The sequence below is a fragment of the Neopelma chrysocephalum genome, unplaced genomic scaffold (genome assembly GCF_003984885.1).
Source record: "Neopelma chrysocephalum unplaced genomic scaffold, ASM398488v2 Primary Assembly neopelma1_72, whole genome shotgun sequence".
Classification (NCBI taxonomy): Eukaryota; Metazoa; Chordata; class Aves; order Passeriformes; family Pipridae; genus Neopelma; species Neopelma chrysocephalum.
The window spans coordinates 8,089,389-8,111,845 of NW_020897732.1; the positions used below are offsets into that span (position 1 = coordinate 8,089,389).

Below are 22,457 nucleotides of genomic sequence, written 5' to 3' on the forward strand. Positions count from 1 at the left end.
ATGCCTCCTGTTGCAAAACCAATTTCCAAGCAGCAAATCTCTCTATTCATGCCAAGCTGTTCCTCAAACAACAAGATGTAGATAGTTTACCACTGCCATGCAGAGACAAGCCTATTACACAACTGCAGCCTGGATTCTACCCAGATCCCAAGTTCTGGAGGCACCAGCACAGGCTGTGGTGCCTGTGGGAGGTGAGTGGGGCCCATTTTTGTGATCCTCCAGAGAGGAAGATCCTGGGGAAAAAGTCCAAAGTGCCTGGCTGTTAGGAAGATGTGTAGAGAGCATTGAGTAACTGAGATCTACACCTCTATTCAATCTAAATATTTATGTGTAGTTGACAAGTGACATCTTAAACAGTGACCTGAGGGCTGTGGGCTTGGAGGACCAAGGGATTTCTAGCCCCACTGTTAGTTATCTATATACATCAGTGACAGATGCAAATAATAAAATGCAAACTAAACCCTCAAATGTAAATGGAAACCTTCTCCAAACATCCGAGGTTTAATCCCAGGGTTTTTTTCCTTTACCTCTAAATAGATACTACAATGTTCCTTGGTGCAGGAAGAAATAGTGAAGGTAGGCAATAACCTGAAAGAGACACCATCATTTCCACCAGATTGGAAAGAACAAAAACATTAAACTTGCAAACCTCAACACTGCTTATCTGGAAAAATGCCATAGGTTTTTCAGAGCTACAACTTTTTCCTCCTTGCAGCTGAGTGCCTCCATGGTATCCATGGTATCATGACATGGTATTACTGCATGGCAATGTTCCACCTGTACAGGAGTTTGTGTGGGGAAAAGGATGGCTCTGGTCATGAGGAAACAGCATCAGGCAACACCTGAGAAGACTTCACAGGTCAGGGAAAGTTTTGGCTGTACATCCAATACGTGCCCCTAAGACTGATTGTGTCTTTGTGAGAGAATAAAAACATGGATCCAGTCCTGTTCACATCAATTTAAAATCCATCCACCTGCAGAATACAAGACCATCTCCACTGTGAGATTCAATTGCAAAACTGAGATCCAAGGATGTGAAATGAACACATCACAGTAAAAATATGTGATTCTTTTTTTCAGTTTAGGGGTGTATGTAGCTGTGTGAATATATACATACAGTCATAAAAAGAAAGGTGGAATATGCGTAAAAGCGAGTCAGGACTTTTTCCTTCAGTATTACAAGTGATGTGGAAAATATTCCTTGCAGCTACTGTGGGATAAATTGCAGCATGATCAGAGATATGGATCAGATGAGCACAGAAAGCTGGTGAGAGTTTAAGTAAACTCTGGCCACCTTTTCCTCTGACTTTATCTCCACAGATTTGTTACCTTCTTCTAAATCATAACAGTGTAATTGAAGGAAAAGAATTGTTCTTGTTGGAATGTGTATAAACACATTTGTCCAGAAAACTCATGCCAGTAAACTTGAGCAGGATCTTTTCTACCTACACTGAGAAGAAGAAAAAAAAGTCTCATAGGATCATAGAACCATTTAGGTTGGATAAGACCTTTAAGAACATCGATTCCAATTGTAAAGTCTATACAACTTCTTAAATTTTACATGGGAAAAGTAAATCAGAATGATTATTTCTCTTTACTGGTAAAACAGAAATTAACAGACACACAGAAGAATCAGCAATTAGAACAGTCAAAGCAAATAAAACAAAGGAAGTTTTTTTCACTCACCAAGTTGTTACACTGTGGAACACGCTGCTGCAGGATTTTCTGTATGCAAAATGTATAAAGCAGATAAAACAAAGGCCATCAGCCTTCAAACATCAGGAAACAGCTAAATCCTCTGTCTCAGGAAGGCTCTAACCTGCAGACTGGCACAGCCAGAAGTACACAGCTCAGGAATAGGCACTGCTCTTCTCATCTGCTTTCTGCTGGCACCTACAACCATCTAATGATACCAAGCACATCTCTGGGCAGAACAGACATTTTCTTTAACTCAGCAGAATGATTTTTATATTCTTCTTCAGTACAATTTGATTTTCACACTCTTTACTGTAATGTAATTTTTCTTCTAGCAGAAAAGCTTCCATTTGGCATTACTGGAGTCTGTCAGGGAGGGATTGTCTACCCACAAGGGAAAAACAGCCTTGCTATACCTGAATTGACCCTTCATAAGTTTTTATTATGTCGTGGGTGCTCTTAGTGACACTGAGAGTTTTTGATGAACACCTGCTGCTCCATACTAATAGACCATAAAAATAGGTCTGTGGAATTAAGCTATTTACAAAAATGAAGTAGGAAAGACAATGCAGCTGGATACATAGTGCAGGAGAAGAAGAACATGTCATTTTAGCTGTCTAGAGAACTAGACCATGTGTGTATGTCTACATCTTAATATCAGTGACACTAATGTTTTTATTAAAAACATACTCATGCATTTCCCAAATCCAGTACATATTTTTACTTACAGTCACTTGTCTTTAAGCTCTTCATCGTATTTTAACATCTTTGCTTCTTGGCTTACTACTGAGTAGCATGAAGGTCAATGCTTAATGCAGGCTTGCAGTAAACTACACTTCTCCAACTTCTCTTTCAATATCTCTTAATCAAAAGTCTTCTAGGAAAACTGGCATTCCCACTAATGACAAGTTTCATATGGTAGATAGTCTCTGTCTCGCTAAGTCCCATTCACTGCTAGAATTCAGAAAATGGCTCAATTAGTAGAGAATTTGAGAGATGTTGCTGCAGGAGATTTGTGAGGAGAGATGCCAGCAGATAAATGTGAGTCATTTTTCAGCTCAGGAGGCTTCAGCTCTGATTGTACAAACTGATTCCACTTAATTCATTTCATTCTTTCCATGTAGGTGAGGAAGACAGCAGGTGAATAGTAAGATACAAAAACTGGAGCAAAAATGGGTGTTATTAAAGTGAATCAAAGTACAACTGGATTGGCAAGTACACAGGTAGATTATCTATGATTCACAAGCCTGTATTATTTTTAAAATGTCATTAGACAGGCAATGAGTATATGGAGTGCTCGTAAACCCTTGAAGTTTCCTCAATTTTATAACTTTCACTATAAGTTCCTGAATTGATACAGCTCTGTGAATGATGTGTTCACTCTTCTCTGAGTAGGGGGTTGGAGCAGAGACCTCTCCAGCTCCTGCCTCCAGCCTGAATGATCCTATGATTAATGTCTCCTGTTTAAAAAATATACATTGTCTCTCTTGGGAATGAAAAAAATAAGTAATAGAAAAGAACTTTGTATATGGCTCCCAAAATAATCATTGCATGTGGACACTAGAATTGAAAATTCCCAAATAGATCAGAATCTTGAAAATATTGATAAAAAATGCATTTAATTGAGGTGATAAAATTAATTCACCGTCATCTGACATTCTTGGTGAAGAATGAACTTTAGACTTACTTTTCATCAAGTCAACATAGGGCCAACAACAACGACCAAGCAGTACCTGATCATCCAGTATTTTGAATGGGGATAATAAAAGATACCTGCTGGTGAAGACTAACATGTTCCAGGTGAGCAACATAAAACCCATTTTAGAGAGGGACTGTGAAAACCTATGGCTCATTTCTTAATAGTTCAAGGTGTGAACTGCCCTAGTTGTCCTTGTGAAGCTATTCCCTTTCAGCAGAGTGTGTCCCACAGAAATTCCCCAAGGGAGGGAGATGGATGTGCAGTCAAAATTTTGGTCATAGCTCAGAAGAAATTCAAAATTCAGATGTAGATGACATGGCTTACAGAGTAAAAATGGCAATGTGCAGCCCAAACTGAACTCACACTCCTGAGCTGTGAGGTTTGGTCTCTGGGTGAGCACTAGAAAACGAATATGGCTGATCTTCCAACAGCACCTGGTTCAGAAATGACACAACAAACTCTGGAGTTTTGTCCAGGTTTATATTGCTTTGGTACAGAGAGTGCTGCACCTTCTTAGACCCATTATGGGCTACAAGTCCTGACAGTCTTTTTTCATGAATTATCTGAATTGTCATCTTTCTTCAGATTTCTGATTTTTTGCTGGTTTTTTTGTAGGCTGATTTTCATTGAATGCTTCTAAATTCCACAGACCTTAGAGTCACAGGAAAAAAAAACCCCAGACTTTAAAATCTGTAGTATGAGTTTTATAGGAAGAAGAATGAGAAAATATAGATGGCTTCTACATTCTCCGGAACTGACAGGAATTCCTGATGGAAATCAAATTATATTCTTCCATTGACTTCAACAGGAAAAAGGTATTTCCCCTTGAGATTGTAAGGAATTACTTTTGGGAAAAAAATATGCCAGTAGGATATTAAAGAGTGATTGAAGCTAAAACTTTCTGCAGAAAAGGAGTGGAGTCACCAAATTTCTTAAGTTAACAAAAAATTGATGTTTTGTTTGTTTCCAGCTGTCTAAACATTTCAGTTTAACATCACTATATAAGAATTGGATGTCTTCTGGCTAGAAATTATGTTTTGTTTTAAAATGTAAAGATAGGCACATAATGCGGTTAATATGATGCAAGCTGGAGTCTGAATTTGCAGTAATTTAACTCATCTGTGGTAACTGCCTGTGGGGAGACTTGTACATGGTTATAAATGTGTGGTAATTTGAGGTTGCCTATCCCTCCTCTGAATTCCCCCTCTTGAAAGTAAATGATCTTATATTTACTGATAGGTAAGAGGGTACACAGTTATTACTAAGTAGCCAAACACTTGTGGCAGCTTGTTTGCACATCTTTAAGATCAGCTAATTACCCTAGGAAGAAAAAAAGAAGTGAAATTATCAGAATTATCACCTGAAATTATCAAAAGAAAATAATTTTATTTATTGAAATTTAGTAATTTATAGATTTCTAGTCATGTAAATACCCACGATTTTTTGCCATTCTTTCTGATTCGCTAGGCATTATTCACAGGCATTATTCAAATTTTCAATACTTCTAATCTAGAAAACCAATTTCCATTCCAGAGTAAATTTTTATCTCTACTCTTTTTCATAGCTGACTCTAGTGAGAGTTTTTTTTTTTATTTAGACTGTAAAAACTTTTAGATGGTTAATTGTGAACCCAAAGACATACTTTATCTTCTATTTATTTTCCTGATATGAGACCATTCACCCTTCTGCAGAACAGATGGAGTGCTACTATATCATAATAAAGAGTATCAGACTCTATGTTTGATATGTCATCGTTGGTGACAAATTAGGTTCAGTTGTCTGTTGACCAGCCCTCATCAAAAAGAAGTGTTTAGGAGTTCAAGCAGGAAAATGCGCCAGTACAAAGTAGAACATCCCTCCTGGAATGTAGTAAGATCTGTGTTCAAAACAAGCAGGTAGTGAACTTGGTATCTCCTCTCCTTGGATGTTATGACACCAAATTTTTATTTGGATTCAAAGGGACACCAGAAAATGACAGTGCTGCCTTGCAAGCCTGGGGCTGGTATGTCTCTAACCCCTTCCTCTGCTTTCCAGTGGATCTAACCCTAATAACAGAGAGAAATGAAGAACAGAAAAAGAAAATTTGAAAATTCATATCAACGGAAAATTTCAGCATTTAATTTTTACAATAAAGCACCAAATTTCATACCTTTTATTTTTACAACAGTTGTTCAAAAATTCTTTAGCGTGGCTCTGTACTCTCCCTTCAGCAACAAAAGTTGTTGACTAACTTTACCGGAAATCTCCTTTAATTAAAAGTGGCCACAGAGTTAGCCTTTCATACAAACATTAAATTAGAGGTGTCCACAGGGTTGCATACAAATCAGAACCCACAGTTGCCAGCCAAACCACACACTGTAGATGTGGCTTTGCAGGGAGAACCCAAGAATTTTCATTCCAAAACCACAGGTACCTACTACTATCTTGTTTAGCTCTAGCAGTAATAAAGCTGACAGCTTGCGTGGAAACCAGCAGCTCTGTGTCCACACTGTGGAGGACATCTAATACCCCATTCATGGGCTGGCCTTAGTGAACAGCCAAGCATGCCACAACAAGGCAAAGTGTCCTTTATGGAACTTAAAATTGCCGATAATTTGTGTAATTCATATGGTTTTTCTTTCTTCTTCTCTAGAAACAGCTCACATACATGTTTCCCAGCTTTCTGTTCTACTTATTCAGAATGACAGACAGGGAGAGAAAGTTCAGGATGAGGTATCCCCTGTTGACTTCATTTGTTTCTTAATTTATTTTTTTTTTAACAAAAATTATAAAGGAACATGTGAGTCTGGAGAACAGGCAAAAGTACATCTGCCCCAGCTCTGCTGTGATAAGTTCATTTCTTATGAGCAAACTTTCCACAAACGTGCGTGAAGTACCTCCAAATCTGGGGAAGAACCGCTCCACCTCCTGCACACCCACCAGGCTTATCAGATCAGTCACACTGCGGGAACCTGCCTTGAAGTTCTTGGCCTCATAAGGATCCTGAACACACACTGGTATCAGATTCTTTCCCAGTGTTTCCAAAACATCAGGAGAGAACTGATTCCTTATTCCTTTTCAAGTTGTTCCTAAAGTGGTGCAAAGCTGGGTTTGAATGCCTTGCTCCCACTCGACAGAGCAGGTTAAGCAGACATCTCCCCTGCTCTACACACACAGTGCTAAGGATGAGCAGTGATGTCTCCTGAACATCAGAGATCACAGGCAGCAGAAACAAAACAGCATGTCTTGTGGGGAAATAAACATTTTGTAATTGCTAATGCTTCCTTTTGGGTAAGTGAAAAGCCTGAACACATTAAATAAAAAAAAAAAAGAAAAAAAAAGGAGAGATATAATTTCTAGTTTAAATACAGCTGCAGTAATTCTTATACACCACACAGCTGTTCAGAGGCCTGGCAGCTGTCCATATCCTATGTGTCCTATCATGCATTTTCCAGTATTGTCCTCTTGACACATAAAGTCTGTCTTTAACTGTTGGGAAAAGATAGTAGTCCTTGAGTTAAACACATCTATGTCTCATCACTGCAGGCTTTCGCACTCGCTGAGCCTCTTCACTTTCCTCCCTGTGACCGTGATCTTGTTAGAGAGGAGAATCGTGTGGTTTTTTCTTTTCTTTCTTTGACATAATCCTCCATACTGATGGTAGACCCCAAATTGTACACTTGTTTGTTAGAAACAAACCAAAATCATAGCTAACACACATTTATATTGTCCAAATAACTGGGATGACAAATGTTTCTACCAAAACACCAACAGATGTGCCAGTTCCACTGCCAGTGCAGAGTGGGAAGGGAGGCTGATAAGTTTTCCTGCCAGCATGTGGTGTCATTCCGAATTAATTTCTTAGAGAATAGGATTTCTGTTTTTATAGTGAAAATGAGAATGAAGAACGTCTTATCCAGTATCCTGAGCATTTTTTTAAATAAGTTTCTCAATTTTTCCTGCCGGCTTTCATTCCAACCAAAAATAGATGTTGTTGTAATGCTGTTCCTCAGCAGCAATATGTATTATAACGTTTAGGTAAAGGTATCATACAGTTCTGGGAAAGGTTTCCTCCACTCTGGCTTCTGACAGGTTCCAAAATACATGACACAAAATCCTCACAAGGTGCTGGTGCAACAGGGGCAACGTTACAACTGAGGAAACGGAGGGCTGGAGGCACAAAGCTCTGCATAGGACATGCTCATGCCTAGTAGCATTCCATAGCTTTATAGAGCCACTTCAGAGAAAGACAAAACAATAGGTGAGGTGCATCATGGCTCTGCATAACATTCCCATGCCCCCTTGGCCAGAATTTGACACTCCTGGTTCAACTGATGTCCTGTTGCCCACACCTTTATATGGCTCTTGGTGCCAGCTCATGTCCAGCCAGCTCAGAGTGTAAGCAGAGAAGTGCAGTGCTTTCACCTGTCTTTGTAGGTGCTGCTTTATCTCCTCCGTTATTACGAAATATAAAAATTACCGTAAAAGAACATTAAGGTTAAGCAATAGACAAGCCGAGCTTTGCCTCCTTCATGCATGGCACTCAATCTATTTTTCCATTGTGCTGTTGTCTTTTTTTTCTTTTTTTTTTTTTTAAACCATTGATTAACTTCTGTATCACTTGCTAACCCCACCTTACCTCCTCCCATATTTGTATATTCTAGCATATCAAAGCAAGATGTTTTTACATGATAAGTTCTCTTCTCTCTGTGCAACTTGGGTAAATAGTTTTCCCAGAAATGTTTCACTCACTACTGTGTTACATACGTCACCTGTAGTTTGTAGTTGAAGTAGAGTTTTACTAGGTAACTATTGTACAAAAGACATTCTCTGGTTCTGTTTACCCTTAATCTGGGAAACAGTAAGAACAACCACAAGTTACTATTCCTGTGTACCTAAAGATACAAAAATAATATTAGTTCAGAGACAATATGTTATCGTATTTTATAATACATGTGCCCTTTTTAGCTATTCACTCCTGGGCACAGGGAAGTCCATTTTTAACCTTAATTCTGACTCTAGTACCTTTTGGCATATGAAAGTATGTAACACTGAAGTCTGTTTACAGAGTTATTCATTTCCTGGATTTATTTTTTTTTAAGTAAAAGAAAAGAGGAGGCCCTCTGGAGCTCAGCAGGTGAGCAGCTCATTGCATGTACCAGCTCTTCAGCCTCTCTCAGATGAATATATTACATGTTGAACAGCAAAAAAACATTTTAGACAGACTCTCTGCTTGGATTTTCAAATGCTAACAAGATGGTAAATGGGAGGAATTTCTTTTCAGAAGAAAGCTTCACACCTCTCTTAGCCAAAAACTAATTTCAAACACTCTAAATTTGAGACTTGTAAGCCCTGCTTTTCCTCAGGTCTCCCCAAGAAGGAGTTTTTTTAAAAAGGTAATTATGACAATTTCTACAAGAGTAATAGAGATGAGATTAACCCGATGGCATCTTTCAACTCCAGCTTTTTCACAGTTGCAAATTTGCAGTTGTTTTGGTGTCACAGGGAAGATGTTTTCTATTTCCTTTCTTCATAACTGGTAGGCCTTTTTGGTCAAGCTTTCAAGTAAGTCCGCACCAAAGACTGTCACTGTCTCAAAACATGCTGCAACAGTGGTTTTGCAGTCTCACCTAGATGTCATTACCCCAGAATTGCCCTCTTGAATTTTTCCTGGAAGACACCATCATATCCTTTGCTCCAGATTTTACTTCATATTACTTCTTAGGCCCCTGCAACCTACTCCTCTGTTTTCTGGTGCTTACAGCATTGACTTACTCATAGGTGCTCAGCATGTCTCCCTTTAGCTATACATATTCTGTTCTTTTAATCTTTTATCATAAATCAATCATTCCAGTGCTTAATCATATGTGTTATTTCCCATGAAACATTCTCCTGCTCCTCTCCTTTCCTCCAGTCAGTGTTATATGCCCAGAACTGAACTCATTTTTCTAACTGCATGACCAAAGAGACATCCAAAGCAGGACAGTCATGAGTATATATAATGGGAGTCAGCCTAACTAGTAAGGTTGGTGCATCATCACTCTCTTTGGTAGCTGCCAATCTGCTGATTATTTTGTGTAACTTTAAAAACAGAGATTCAAGAAAATAGCCTGAATGGAGACAAGGGTGGCAAATACCAATGTTTCATTTCAGACATGGCCAGATCCATGGGACCCAAAACCTCACAGACAGTGTGGGAATTCAGATCCAAATGGGGGCTCCACGGCTCACAAGATTCACTTTTATTTGAGAGATTCAGCTTTGTAGCTCTCCTAAAGAAGTCAGCCTCTTCCCAACTTCCCAACTTAAGCGACTTCCCAACTCTACTAAAATTACCTGACTGATCAGGACTGAAATCATCCATAGGCATATAAGCCACAAGGCTTTCCCTTTGAATCATAAATTAATTACTAGAAAAGGACACATAGTAAAAGAAAAAGATTGAGAGAGAAGAAAGAAGAGTCTATGGGTAAAAAAGACACTGGAAAATCTGCAATTTTTTGTCTTTTATATTGACCTGAAGGGGTGAGGGAAGGAAATGAAGGACCAGTTCTGCTGCTAGACTTCTTCCTGGCCCTGAAGAAAAAAGACTTTTTTCCTATTTTTATTTGGGAAGACTAAAAGACCAATTCATGAGTGCCATGAGAACTGTACAAACTTGGCCCCTGAAGTCACAAAGAAATGACTGTAAGCCCATCAGCTCTCATGGAAAGGTTGGTCAGGCTCTGGAGACAGAACAGTGCTCCTAAGTGTACTACTGTTGCTGGAGGAGGTAAGGGCACAATGCAAAGAGAGCCCTTACAAACACAGGTGAATGTGAAAAGGAGACCAGGTAGACACAGGTGAATATGAGCACAGACAGAGTCTGACAGGGGAGCTACTCCTAGTGGCTTATGTAAGCAAAACAATTTCATCACCTTCAAAGGCAAATGGGAGCCCGGATACTCTGTTTATAGTTTGGGGGATTTTTTTAAATCGTAAGTCTTTCATTATATAACGCCTAAAGCCCTCAGTCACAGCAATCAAGCCCTGCAATATCCGGTGTCACATAAAGAAGTACCTTTTGTATTGTAACAAATATCATCAAAGGGCCTACATCTGAGTCATATTAGTCAGAAGAATGTACTGATTATATTTCTGATGAGTACATTTCCTTATCAAAAATTCTATGTTTCTCACTTTCATAGTGATCTTGTCTTCTTTTTCAAACGGTCAGTCTGAAAAAAAGCATCCCTAAATACAAAAGAACTCAAGTGTGTGCTTTTATTTTTAGCCCACTTCATGTCCTTGGGACCAGGTGGTCTTCCCCACGTGCTACAGTGGTGCTGGTTCTGAGATGCCTCCTTCCAGTATCAGTGACACTTGTGATGACCCTCAAGGTTTCTTTATTCGGTGGGTCGTCACAACAGTCTACAAATGTTTGGCAGAACCAACTTTTTGGCATAGTCTTTTTGCACATACATGCTAAATATTTCTATAAGTACGCTGCTGGTCAACATGTTTTTATGACTGTGTACCATGAGCCAAACCCCCACAAGATATAAGGTCTTAGTCTTAAAATATAAGATGGGTGCTAATTAAGCTACAGTTAATTGTATCTTCATTTGCTTGCACACACAGTGATGAGATCCAGTCTGTTAGTGTCTGATCAGTTAGTGGTGAGGGACAAAGTCTTACCTAATTTTGGCCATATGAATCTGGACAAATACAACCCCCTGCAGGTACCTAATACAGACTGAGTGTTTCAGGCAGCCTTCTTAAATCAGACTTTTCAGGCAGAAGAAATTTTGCACTATACTGAAAGTTCTGCACTGTCACCAGGGGCTTTTTCATCATAAATATTGAGCCATAACAAAACAGATGCCACTTTATGCTTCTGCACATGGTGATGTTTTAATGCAATACTAAGAGCCCAGTCTGCAAGGATGGCAAATCCTGAAATGTTGTCTTGCTCATTTCAATCACTGAAAGACCTTCAACCTGCACACTTTGTCTACAGTCAGATCTTACAAGGTTTGACGTGGTGCTGTGCCCTTGTGGTCTATTTAACTGGTATTTCTTCACTTATTTTATTTCAGAGGTACTGCACTTCATCAGATCCATCAGATGCATCATCTCCAACCTGGCAACATGTGGCCACCATGAGTGACTGAGACTGAAGTGAAAAGGTGAGAAAGCTCTAACATTAAAAAACAAAGCATAAATCCTCAGCAGCTTGTTTGACTCCTATAAATACTGAGGAAAAAAATTAAAACTAGCTTCGTGAGAGGAGAAAAAAAGCTGAATAAAGAACAATCTCTGCCAATGTCTGTCACTTGACAGATGGTGCACTAGGGAATATAACACCTACCTGTGACTTACACAGGGCAATCTCAGGTCTGTGAGGGAGCCTTGGATGGATATTTTTCTGTCTGGTGCACTGAGATTTAGAGAGTATATTTGGGTTTTGAAGTCACTAGTATGCTCTGAGAATAACCTCTACAAGGATTATGTACTTTGGGAACAATCTGGAAGACTTTCAGCCAGTTTTCAAGATCTCTTGTATATGGAAAGGGAACTTTGATTTCATGATTAAGATAGATTTATAGCAGCAGTAGCACTTATTTAAATATTATGATAATGGGTGAAAAAAACTACTTTACATTGCATTGAACTGAAACAACATCTCTTAATGCTGTTGAATTCAGAGGTGATTTCTGTCTTCCAGTATTTGTGGGTATTCAGGAGGTTTTTTTAGACATGACATACATTTCAAGAATGAGAAGCAAGTACATCTCATCTTTTAATGAGCCCTGTAAGTGTGATATTATTTTTAGGGTAATTTCATTCATAGAAAGAAATTATATTACTTCTCTTTCAAAACCTGTCTGAACTTTTTGTCTGCCCATCGTGTTTTTCCACAGGTGAGGACTTAAGCCTTTACTAAAGACGGGATTTTGGCATTGCAGTGTTCAGCAATAGCTATGCTACTGTCATTGAACTGGCAAAAGATATGAGATCAAGCTCTAAGTAGTCATTATCAAATGAAACTAGTTTGTAAATAGAATATTCAGTCATCCTCAGAACAGACTTTAAGATAAGTGCCTGGTTCTTAGGTGTTGTGGTAGATTTCTATTCACAGTAATGACTGATTTTGTACACAAAGCTGTAAGGTTTCAGAGAAAATACTGACCCATCTTTTCTGAGAGGAATAAGAATCACTTAGACACAGGAATATTCATAGGGGAGTTGTAAAACTGTGAAAGGAACTTTGTCCTGGCATTATCTGAGAGTTTGAATTTTTTAAGTTTTGACCCAAAATACATTACTTCAGGTGTGTTGTGTTTATGGCCATTAATTGTTTTTTTCTATAAGCAATTCTATTTAAGTAAACAAAGAAAACACATATTCAAGGAAGATGTGGCACAGATCTTCTTGACTATGTCTTCTCTCAGCCACTCAGATGCCATTTTCTAAGCCCTCAGTTTTACTGTCAGACTATGTGTAAGAATTAGGAAAAATCCATGTATTTTTTTAGAAATGATGTGCAATTAATATGTTAATCGAGAATCTGTGGTGGACTTAATTCTCAGCAAAGCTGATGAAAACCAGGTTCAGTCTGATACCCAGGTAGATGAAAACTTCTCAGCTGATCGTAAAGGTAAATATTTTATGCAGAGTAGACTCAGTATCATGTTTGGGTATTCAAAGGCACAATTTCCTTCTGCGAAGACAATCTTTTTTTTAAGCCTATTAAAATTTTGTATCAAAGCTGCTTTCAAATCAAAGGTAGATTTTAAACTCAATTTTTGATGCTGAATTATTTTTTCAGAAAGCATTAAGTTAAAGTCTTCTATGCAAACACTGTAGGCACATGTCTCTGAGCTAAACAGATGCACTGTTAGAAACATGTTCTTGCACAACGTGGTCCATCTCAGCTTTGTAAATAGAGCTGGTATCTCTGAAAATGTCCATTTCATTCCATGACCATGAGAGCTTTGTGGTGTATGGCTAAGTGGCGTACATCTCCACCAGTGGGACAATCTGCATGTAACTTATTTAATGAAAAATAACTTTCTACTAAAGTGGAAAGTTTCAGAAGTTTTTACTTTTCTGCTAGTAATTAACTTCTCAAAGCCTGAGTTTTATGGGCAAAAGTGCAGAGAAAGTGAAGGAGAATAGACAAATGACTTTGAATAATTGGATTTTCATCATAAATGAAAATGTTTTTATCTTCAGGGAATATCCAGTTAAAATAAAACAGAAATAAATATTCATAATGTTTCCCTATGTAGATGTAGTATCACAGTTTTCATTACTCCATTTTTAGATGTAAAACAAAAAACCCCTTTTGCTTTTTTTGAAACATATTCAGCCTGCTAACACTGCCAGGAAAGAAAAGTTAATAAGCCAATTTGTCTCCTTTTCAAGCAGACATCCTTGTATTTTATCTCAAGTTGCTTTTCAAGCTACAGAGGAAGCACCTGTAAACATGTGTTGCAAACTACCTCATTATCCTCATTCAAACTCTTTGCAAGCACCATTAGTCAAGGCACTGTTTTCAAGCTGAGTCTAAGGCATAATCTGCTTCTGGTGGTGAGTCCTTGGTTTTGTGTATGTTGTTTATAGTCTTCTGTACATGGAGGTACCTGTTGTCCACTGCACAAAGGCTGCAGGTCAGGTAGTCACATGGTCCAGGACAGGACTACAAAAGACAACATGAGAAGGAACATTTGGTCTTCCAGTAGATCCATTTCTGAGCTTAATATATCTTTTTTTTCCCAGTACGTGACTCACTCATCTAAGTTGACTATTTTTTTGTAGCTTCTGCCCAGCTGGGTGGTCTTTGTATGGACAATGGAATTGAAGTCTGAATAAGTGAAGCACCAACAGACATCCAGACTGGTAACAACATATTTCTTTCCAAAGCACCCGATTTTGTCATATTTCATGAAGAAAATTCTTGAGTTCCATTTTTGAGGGTTTTAGGAGGAATGGTACCTAGACCACAGGAACTATCAGGTGGCTTTGTTTCTTTTGATTTTCTTTAATTTCAGTGAGAAAAGCGTTCTTTGGTTCATGTTAAACTTGGTTTGCTCCATGAATCTATTTGTTATTTCACCTTTATTTTCCAAAATTATTTTAAAAATCCTGTAGGTTTGGATTGTGTGGGTTATTCAGATAGATATACTCATTTTAATGCAACATGTGGAACTGAAGGGCTTCCAGGATGCCCCAAAGAGAACACAAAGGTATCCTGAGTTCAGGACCTGCAATGCAGCCTAACTTTTGCCACTGCAACACTTAAAAATGTTCTTTTTTACCACATGCTGAGTAAGGCATATTGCAAATCTATACCTTTACTTAGGCTTTTACAATTCTGCTTATCATCATGTTCAGCCACCTCTGTTCTCCTTTAGCAATGACAAGGGAAAATGACAGTCAAATATGTCTCAAAATAAAGCAGAAATTAAAAATAATGGCTCACCACATCTCTCCTTGACCACGTTGTTATTCCAGGTGGCAAAGTGACTTTAGGCAGAGAGTAAGTAATTTTATTTATATCAGTTGAAGGTCTGTAGGTTTACATTGAAAGGGAGTTTGAAGGGGAATGACAGAGAAGTTCTGATGGGGAATGGAATATGTAGAACAGAGTATATCAAATATACTGAAATCCCAGTAACTTCAGTGGGCAAGCAGACACAAGGGAAACAGTAAGCCTTAAATTCATGGCTATATGCAGCAAAAACAGACTGACAGTTCATTGAGGTCTCTAAGCTCTCACTGCGGATGACCAGTGATAGAAATATACTTCCCTGGCTGATAAAGCTGTGACAATGAGTGAAGAGGGAAGTTGCAGGTTTTATGGAGCAAGGATGTTGTAGGAACAGCTGGACAAGTTCCTCATCCCACTGGCTGGTGACTCTCTCTCCACCTCAAAGAGGCAGAGTTATTCTGCATCAGTCAGATCCAATTCTGTAGACTTTCAATCAGGTGAAAAAAAACCACTTTTGCAAGATGACAGTTTAACAGGCAGCTCCCCTTCTTGCTTTCTATTTACTGGAACAAGATAGGCTATAAATATGGGACTTGGTGCAGGGGCCAAGATATGGGTCCGTCTTGGCTCTCTGGATATAAATACAGGTGAGTCACTGGATGTGCCTGTACACACCTTGAAAGAAAAATACCTGAAGTGATCACTGACTGCCAGGAACCTGTGCCAAATTGTTTGCAATGTCCTTTGCTCCTCTTTGGCTCATCTTCATTCATGACTGCTGAGCCAAGTCAAAGTCTGCCCTTTGGCTCATTTCATTGGCTGGCTCATCACTACAATGTACACATCTTTTAATGAACTACTGTTTACACCCATGTACATACATACACACACTCACACACACACAAATTTCCCACAGACTTTAGCATTGCTCGTCACAGGTTTAGTGGCTCTTCTTTCAAAAGGTGTGTAGTGAATATTATTTATGCTCACAACAGCATGCATAGAACTTCTTGTGCTGCTGAGGATTTTACTTTAGTGTCTGCTTACTTGCTGCATGGAAGCTTTCTTGGTATTATTTTAATTTGCTTAGATAAAAGAGGAGTCAGGCAAAGAATTTCTGTAGGTTAGTTAAATAAATGCTTCCTTTTAGAACGAAATTTCATGTGTATAAATATGATCTAACGGTCCAGTTCTGATCTACGTGATGATGTGAAAGCATTTAGTAATTCCTATTAATTCAGTGGTCTTGTTATAGATCCCCACTGGCATATCCAAGAAAATAATTTGGTTTGCAAACCAAAAGAATCCTAAACTGTCTCTTTTTCTCTTTGCTGATGGTGTGCATGGTGCACAGTACTTTTTCCCTGTAGTGGGATGAAAGATATTTTCAAAGATATTCTCGCAATAATAAAGTGAGGGTGTTGTACAGCCCGGGTTTAACTTGGGAAACGCTCCACTTTTCAAAAAAAATTTTCCTCCTCCTCTGTGCAAGAGCTTTGCCAAAGGGTGTACATGTTACTGTTGCTGCCAAAATTACTGTTATAGCCAAGGGATGTACACGTTTCTGTGTAAATGCGTTGCCAAAGGGTGTGCGAGTTACAGTTCAAAGTTACAGTTGAAGGGGCATTCCTTGCTTTAACGTATGTGATCTGCTTATCCAGTCAATTAAACGCGGTTTATTTTCAGATGGCTGAGGGGATTGCTCATATGATGCCGGGCCTATTGCTATGGAAGCCCTTAAAAACAAGTTCCCTTTTAACTTTTTACTGTTATGCAAGGTATTACTGGTACTCATGGTATTCCCCATTCCTTGTACAATACGTGCTTCTACAAAGAATAGCTTACCTCCAATTAAAGATGGTAAAAGCGCTCCATTTTTTTTTCTCTAAGGGTGCCAAATAAATTACGAGTCTGCCCCAGGCCATGCATGGCTGTTCAGCAGGCTACTGTGTGCAGCTGTAGTCACATTTGGCGTGATTCTGAATTAATGGCAGTCACCTGAGAAACAGATCTGGTTGGCAGACTGAATTCTTCAGCATAAAATATCAGTAGAGAGTGGGGTCAAAGACACAGCAAACAAAATGAAAGAAAGGATAAAGAGCAGCTCAAAACAGTAACACAAGAAAACAGAAATGGTTGAAAATTTACAACGAATCCTCCATATTTTCTGTCAAGCACCAGTGGAAATCTGATAGCTCTGGTCTGCCAGGTATGTGCTCTCTCTCCTGCAATAATTTCTTATATTAATGTGTTACTGTTGTATCAGAGCTCCTCACCAGGGTCAGTAGGTTGCTTCTTCTATTGTGTGTGATCTAGGTGTCTCCATGCTAGAAATCTGGACATGGTTCATCTGGTCTGTTTTGCTCTAGGAGCAGTTGCACTAAAACCTCCACCAGCACAGGTAACTAGATCTCCTTTGGCCATATAAATAGCCCAGGGTTGCTTCTTCATCAGGAAGAAGCCTTACATTCATCTTTGTCTTCAGACATTTAAAGAACGAACATTTGCCTTTAGACATCTACAGCAGTGCTAGGTGTTCAACGTGTCAGAACCAAAGAAAGATGTCTAAACTTTGTGAAACAGAAAAAAGTTGCCCTCTTGAGGTGCTTGTTTTCCTTCATAGACTAGAGAATTTGCCAGGGTTAAATCAGACTAGATCACGTCTAATTTTTGCATATTGAAAGTTAGATGAGATAAATCTCTTTGTCTCACAACTGATTCACAGCAGAAACAAGGCAGTTCAAAGAAAGACAAACAAGATGAGTAGGAGCAAGGAACGCTTCTGTTTGACATGAGTATGATGAGAAATTAATTTAGAGGGAAAGCAGGTAAAGAATAACATGATAGGGCTGTTCACTAGTAGACTGGAAGAGATGAAATGAATACAGCTACCTACTCCATTCCAGCTAGGAGGAAAGGAGCATCAAATGGGATAGAACAAGCCTGAATATGGAAAAGGAGATTCCTTTCCTCCATACTGCAGAATCATCCCATAGACATGACATAGCAAGAACTCAACAGTTTCAAAGGACTTGGAAAAAGATGTCAGGTATATCAAGACAAGAAGGATACCAGCAGTTGCTTTAGTGAGAAAATGCAATTATTTTCTCACATAGGGTTAAAGGGTTACACTGTTCTTTTATGATACATACAGATTGCTGAAAATTGAACTGCTGACCTTGTCATTAGTCATTATACGAGAAACTTTAAAAAAAAAAAGTGTACATTTGCCTCAAGCCTGTGTTTGATTTCTGGATGCATAGCCATATTTACCTAAAGCTTGTAAACAAGCCAAAACTTGCATGCAAAAACTGATATTTTTCTTCACAAATTTGTTTAGAATTTGCTCCTTATGTTGCATGTAAGAAGTAACATTGCTTTTATTTGTTGAAATGAAATCACTTCTAACTTTCTCTTTTATGTCTTCCACTTTTACAAGTTGTTTCTTCTGGCAATATCAGTCAACTTTCTTTGCTTCATTCTTTGTTCCCACATTGCCAATATTTCTGTGCTGCTGACTTCTGCACATATCCTCAGGAGGTTTTCTGATGATACTGTGAACAGGAGACCCTGGATGTTTACCAACTCCTTACTTATTTATTATACCTGGCTCACTTCCTAGGACACAGTGAAAACAGTGTCTGTTCTTGTTGATTGCTAAACAAACCTTGTAAGGAAGCAGTCCTCCAGTATGTCTAGGAACATTGCTTCTTCCTTTGGGACCCCATCATTGTCATCAAGGGCAACACCTGGAAAGTAGTGCCTCTTTGAGCTTTAGTACAAACCTTGCTACCTGCACATTGATCCATGTTTTTCAGCAATATGCAAAGGGATATCTGTTCTGATTTCTTGCTGTTGTCATTAGTATTTATTGAGTTATATCTCAAATTTTGTGACCCGTGTTGCCAAATGAGACACACAATTCATTGAAACATTCTCTCCCACATTTAATCCAAATCTTTTAATTTCAACACACAGCTTTGACAAACTCATCAGGGCATGGAAAACTGTAAGGTGAGAATGAAGGTTTCTGCTCCTCAAAGAGTCTCTGATTCTGCTGCAGGCAAATACAGTTGCTGCTTTTCTGTTTGTAGTATGTCCAGCATTATATAGGGCTGAAATTTTCAGCACTACCTTAGAGATTTGGATACTCACGTTCCCTTAAAACACCATCCTAAACAATTCCATAAGAATTCCAGGAATGCCCATACGGATATGACTCTCTTGCCTCATCTCTGACTGACCTGCCATAGAAGTGCTTATGAAACATTAAAACTTGCATTATTCCAAATGCATTATGTCAGATCTCCATGATGGTGCTGTCTTTAATATCCATCACAGCGAATCTCCAGGAACAAGAATTTGCACCTTCTTTTACATTTGCCAGGAAATTTGTCTTTTTCCATCTTTTTTCTTCTGATCTGCCACAATTTTGATGTAGTGATGTTTCTACCAGAACTCCTACTGTGTAACCACTATTTTAGAACTGAATAATGACTGACAGAGGACAGTCAACGCTTTAGTTTTGAAGGGCTTTTTAAGCAACTGAAAACCCTGGCTGTCAACTAGCTACACAGCAGTTTATATATGTCTCCTTTGCACCACAGGTCTCTGGAGTTTGTTTGCCAGTGTGAATGTGAAACTGTCCAATCACTGCAAGTCTTTCAGTGGAAAACACTGTTGGCAAAGCAGAGGAAAGCAAAGAAAAGAGGCAACAGAGAGGAAAGATATAAAATAAAGGAATTCAGCCTCTGAGATGCTGATGTTATTTTTGAATTACTAAATATGGTTAAGTGCCATTTCTTTCTGAAGGGGCTTGACTTCTCTCACTGCTTGAGTGCAGAGTGCGATCAAAGTGATGACCAGAGTCTCAGTTCCAGGCTCTGACTTCTTGGAGTATCCCAAAGGGTCTCCTCCTTAGCCCCAATTTCTGGACCCCCCAGTAAAACATGGCAAGCGCTTCTGAGTGCTTTCCTGAGCAGGAGGTGACTTTCACTGCGCTTCTGTACCCACCTCACAGCTAAGAGATGTTACATCTCTCCTTGTCCTGTGGGAGTCCAGGACACAGACAGAGGACCTGCTGAGCCTCCTTCAGCGATTTCACACAAACCCATTTGTTCCCCACTCCATGTGCCTCTAGAAGCCCAGACTCTATTTCTCAATTTTATCACCTGACAAATTTCCAAGGCTTTTCACGTCACTCAGTCTAACAGGAAAAGGAGATTGTTTACACCCAAATTCCTGGGACCTAGACTGTGACACATGTCCTGCTGTTTGATTCCCGACATGACTGGGGAATCACGTGTAGCAGTACAGCAAGTTTGCTCTTGCACTGACCTGCAACTGCACAGAGAGCTGACTCCATGGCACAGGAGGTTACACACAGCTTTAATAACTATAACTCTGTTGTTTTATCTGCCACATTGAGTGCATATAATGGCAAACAGGGAGAGTAGATAAGCATCCAGGTGTGACGCAGAGGGTAAAGTCAGCCCAAGTGTGGAACAGATCATCCTGCTTGCCTCAGCTCTATCAGCCTAACAGAGCACCCACATTTTCTGTCTTCCTTGACAAGGAGCGAGACCATCTCCTTGTCCAAATCCAACCTGCTTTGCAAGTAGAGGTGTCGTAGGCCAACTCAAAATGCCCTTAAATAGTATGCTTAGTAAGTAGGGACTGGCATTTGCTGGATGGGACAGGGCAGGGACACAGCCAATCCTAGGTGAGCCAGCCACTGTATATGCTGGAAGTCAGTAAGCATCAGCATCCTCAATTGAGATTGTGTCCATTTACTGATTAACATCGACTACTTGATGAATTGTATGCTTGTCTTGCAATTAGAGCATCTGCTACTGGCCACAAGGACATAATTCTCATCATCCTCCTTTAATTCGAACAAACATAGTTGTTCTGCTGATTTTTTTTATGTTCTGAATACCCGCCCTCAACATCTCAGCCTTGGCCATATTGACCAACATAACTGATCTACTCTGGCCTCCAATCGGGAGGCCTGGAGACAGACCATCTATAACGCTGCTGATGCTTTTGAGAAAGCTCGCAGGATCACTCTTGATGAGAAAAGACAACGCAGAAAGAATCGTGCCTTGCAGAATGTACCATCTAAGGAGTCTTTCTGCTGTGCCTTTTGCAACCAGACATGCCTATCTCATATTGGCCTTTTTAGCCACCAACACGGTTGCAAGAAAAGTGGGTAGAGCCCTTCCCAAATCTTCGTTTGTGAAGCCTAGCCGTGAATACCCACCCTACTTGTACAACAAAGCTTAGCCTGCCAGAGAGCTCAAAAGTTGGAGACCATTTCAAAACTGTTGAAAAGTCTTGCGTTTTCAACAACCTGATCACCCAACCTGATCTAACTTGTGTAAATCAATGGCCCAAGACTCAACATCCCTGGGCCTTTCCAGGCTTGTACTGGGATTTTCACAGCCCCGGATCTATCAGTGTTCAAGGAAGGACTATATAAAAGCAAGCTTTTGGCCTCCCTCTTTATCTTTTGAGGAAGTTAACCACAATAGAAGTTACCTATTTATACAATACTTTGGGTTGGTCTGGAGGAAAACAAAAATCAATCACACAGCTGTTTTGGGTTGTTTTTCTCCCTCTTGCTCTGATGCACAAATTAAGCCACTGATTAATCAAACAATTCATTGACAAGAACCCTGATTTATGTCGAGTTAAGTTACAGTATGCAAATATTTGCATAGTGTTGGATGTAGATTTAAACACAGACTCCATAAGTATTTTTTTAAACCATGAACATTTCTTGAGGATAATCCAAGTGCAAAACTCAAGTTCTTCCTCCTTCCTGGTGATTTGAACGGACAGACTGTGTCAAGAGTCAAACCATTTATGTTAAAACCTTAATCTGATAAATAACTCTCAGGATGATTTAGAAAAGCACAAAGGGCAGTAATGTACCTTGTTCCCACTAACAATTCATCAGAGTTGGGCACTGTGCTCCAGTTTACATTTTTAAAGACCTCCCTTCTTTGTCCTGAAATCTGTGTTGACAGCAGGCTCCAATTCAGGACATTCTTCCAAGAGAAGCCAACAGGCAGTCTCAGACCTTCCTGTGGATGTGTGAAGAAAGAGACTGATGGGCTGTAAGCAAAGAAAAAATAAATTTCTCAAGGTAAAATTGTCAACAGCTTGTCCATGACTCAGACTCTGAAACCTCTTTTAAAAAGTAACTGCACAGTGATATATATACATAGATATATATGTATATGTGTACATATATAGAGAGATAGATATTTATAAATGTTATTCTGGTACCAAAAAGACCTTCTCAGGTTGTATTCCTTTGTCAAAAAAGGACATGAAGACTGCTATTATTTAAGTTAGCCCTTTGGAGAGGTAAATCCAGATCTCCATCCTTTAGCATGTTGTCTCATTCTGACAAAGTGCTCTGTGCTCCCTATAAGGTGATGTTTATGTGGGGTTTTTAATGCAGTTTAATTAATTCTAATAAAATCTCTTATTTTAAGATTATTTAACCCATGGATTGAAAAGACAGATTAAATAAATACGTGAGGCTTTGCTAGAGTTTTCCAGCTGTTTTGAGGAGTTGAATCTAAATCCTGTTTTGCT

At 39.1% G+C, this 22,457-nt stretch overlaps 1 long non-coding RNA gene across 1 annotated transcript; it reads left to right on the top strand.

Moving 5' to 3' along the window:
- Positions 1 to 784: 784 nt before the first annotated feature.
- On the top strand, positions 785 to 21,916 carry LOC113969378. The gene is made up of 4 exons (XR_003534839.1): positions 785 to 859; positions 2,820 to 2,918; positions 11,452 to 11,541; positions 21,881 to 21,916. It is a non-coding gene; the product is annotated as an uncharacterized LOC113969378 (long non-coding RNA).
- Positions 21,917 to 22,457: the final 541 nt, after the last annotated feature.